Source organism: Aegilops tauschii, chromosome 1 (genome assembly GCF_002575655.3).
Source record: "Aegilops tauschii subsp. strangulata cultivar AL8/78 chromosome 1, Aet v6.0, whole genome shotgun sequence".
NCBI lineage: Eukaryota > Viridiplantae > Streptophyta > Magnoliopsida > Poales > Poaceae > Aegilops > Aegilops tauschii.
Window position 1 is genome coordinate 424,381,667 of NC_053035.3, and position 2,941 is coordinate 424,384,607.

General features: G+C 46.7%; 1 long non-coding RNA gene across 1 annotated transcript; it reads left to right on the top strand.

Annotated features, from left to right (window-relative positions):
• The first annotated feature begins 1,310 nt into the window (after positions 1-1,310).
• On the top strand, positions 1,311-2,214 carry LOC120968330 (uncharacterized). Its single transcript, XR_005762736.3, has 2 exons — positions 1,311-1,676; positions 1,888-2,214. It is a non-coding gene; the product is annotated as an uncharacterized lncRNA (long non-coding RNA).
• The last annotated feature ends 727 nt before the right edge of the window (positions 2,215-2,941 follow it).

Here is a 2,941-nt window from a genome sequence, read left to right on the forward strand (position 1 = left end):
ACAGGCATGTGGGATCGGATGGTGCTTGTCCGGTTTGTCATGGAGCTGCTGAGGATATAAAATATCTTCTCTTTGAATGTTTGACGGCCAGAGAACTTTGGAGAGGCCTGGGCATATTGGAAATTCTTGACGAAGCTGCAACGGTGGATCGCTCCGGTTCGGTAATATTGGAGCATTTACTATTGGCAAAGGATAAGCCAGTTCCGATGAAGTCGAACTTGGATATTAAACAAATTCTTGTTGTTGGTAGTTGGTACCTCTGGTGGACTCGTCGCCAACACACTCATGATGGAGCAACACCCCCGCCAATGAGATGGCCTATGTCTGTGCTAGCATTTGCGAACAAATCTCATCAAGCAAATGAGAAGAACGGGGTGACAAATGAACAAAGATGGTTGAAACCCCCCAGTCCAAAATTTGTTAAGTTAAATGTAGATGCCTCCTTCTATGTGGATGAGGGTGTTGGAGCATCGGCGGCAATCCTTAGAGATGAGAAGGGTAATTTTTTGGCAGCTCATTGCAAATATATTCAGTATGCATCTGATGTAGTTACCTCGGATGCTATGGCGATGAGAGATGGATTGATCTTTGCAAGCTCATTAGGATTCAACAGGGTGGAGGCAGAGTCAGATTCTTCAATTGTTATTGACTATTGCTCGGGACAGACAGAATGGTGGGACTCGGCTGCAGCAGTATTTGCAGAATGCATTGACGTGTCTTTGTCAATTGGGAAGGTTATCTTTAAACATTGTGCTCGTTCTTCAAATCAAGTGGCGCATGTGCTAGCTAGTTACTGTTTTTGTAATAAGATTTGTAGTTCATGGACTGATGAGCCCCCGGTTTGTCTGGTTTCCAAACTCCTAGACGATGTAATTCCTATTTGAAATCAATAAAGCTAGCCATGATGGCCTTCCCTCAAAAAAAATGTAGCTTGCACCAGAATTCAGATCAGGATACACATGCACATGAATTTGTTTATAATTGATCAAGTGAAATTATGGCAAAGGAAATAAAGTGAAGAGTCGCTCCTAAAATGCCAAGCATTAAATTATCTTTAGCAGGTTAGGCCGTATTCCCCTTTAGTGCCAATCTTTAATTTATTTCCTATGCCAAATATCCCTGTTGATCAATTCTAAACCATATCCTCAGAACTTGATGCGCATCCGGTAGCCCTCCTCCACACCCAGGGGCGGATCTGGGCCCCAGGCCCCCAGGGCCCAGGCCCGGGGCGTGGCTTTTTTTTGTTATTACCTAGCCATGTTTTCTAAATGGGCCCGGGGCTTACCCAAAAACACAGCCAGGGCCCAGGCTATCGATCTTCACACTCGCGCGCAGGGCGCACGACGCAGCCCAGCTCGCCCCCGACGCGCAGACGTCACGCCCCGACTCCCCGTCACCTGCTCGCCTGCGCCCTCCGCCGCTCGTGACGGCCGCCGATGAATCCGCCGCTCGCCCGTGCCCTCCGGCCTACGCTGCTCGTGACGACCGCTGGTGACTCCGCCGCTCATCCGCCTGGCCTGCTCCGCTGCTCGCGCCGTCGCCCGTCTCGCCGTCCGGCCGTCCCCTGCTCGCCTGCTGCCCTACTCCGCCGCTCGCGCAGCCCAGCTCGCCGTCTCGCCCGATCTGCTGGCTCCTGCTCTCCGCCACGCGCAGGACTGCTCTCTGCTGCCGGATGTGTAAGTGGCTGGGCACACCTAGACTATAACTTGCTGTTTTCTGAACATTTTTTATCTGCTAGACTGCTGTAATGTTTGGATTTGCTACTACTGTACTACAGTACTGCTTATGGTTCATTGCTGCTGTCAAACATTCAATTTCACTTGAGTTGTATTCGAATGTGAATGTTGTTGTTGCCACTGTTAACATCAATTTCATTTCATTTTGTAGAAATAAAAGATGACGAGATATTTTTCATTGTGGCCGCAACAGAAGTGCTACACCCGGAGTTTTAGCAGGGATTCAAGGGGCCAAGAGGACTGAAGCAACTCCAGAAAATGAAACAACTGCAGAAATGGGACCACCGCCTTCAATCTCAACTCGAGAAAGCAACTGATGAAGCAAGCCATTGATTTGGTACTCTTTTTACTTCACATACTGTTTGTAGTTTTTGTTATCTTTTTTGTTGTATTTTTAAGCATTGAGTTTATAAATTCTAAATTTGTGGTGTAATTGAGCCATATTTGAGGTAGCTATAGTCTGATGGACGTTAAGTTTTTCGCTCGCGACAAATTTTATTTTTTTTGGGCCCTGGGCTTGCTCCAATCCTGGATCCGCCACTGTCCACACCGGAGGTGAAATCTCGTCCTTAGGTTTTGTAGCTAATTGCATTTAACAAATGTGTGTGTGTGGTAGTCTATTAAGTACTAGTAGTACATCTTAACATGAAGAGCAAGAAAAAAATGATCGCTGCAACAGTTTGGGGCATCCGTGCATGTGCCTGATCAAACACACATGCGGTTCAAACTTGAAACAAAATCATATCAACGAAGATTTAGCATATTACGTTATTTATTCAAATAGACGCCAAGCTATGAGAGGCACGGTTAGTATCATCAACAAACGCACAGTTAGTTCCTTGTTTAATTAGCTAGATATTTATTTTTTGCGAAAATATCAGATTTATTATAAAGATTCACTGGAAGTACAAAACACCCAAAACATAATAAAAATTACATCGACGTCCATGGACAACCGAACGACCATTACCGCCGCCAGAACGAGCCACCAATGCGTCGCTGTCGCCGTTCCCACACCGGAGCCGGCCTGACCTTGTCGATGACAGTCGGGAAATGACAGTCGGCAAGTTGTCTTTGTGCACGTATCCATAAGGACTAGCGTTCGGGAGCCGCAGTCGTCCTCATTGAATCCTTGAATCGATCTAAAGAACGTGACGCCAAATCTCGCCGTTGCGTATGCACGACAACAATCTACGTAGGAGCTT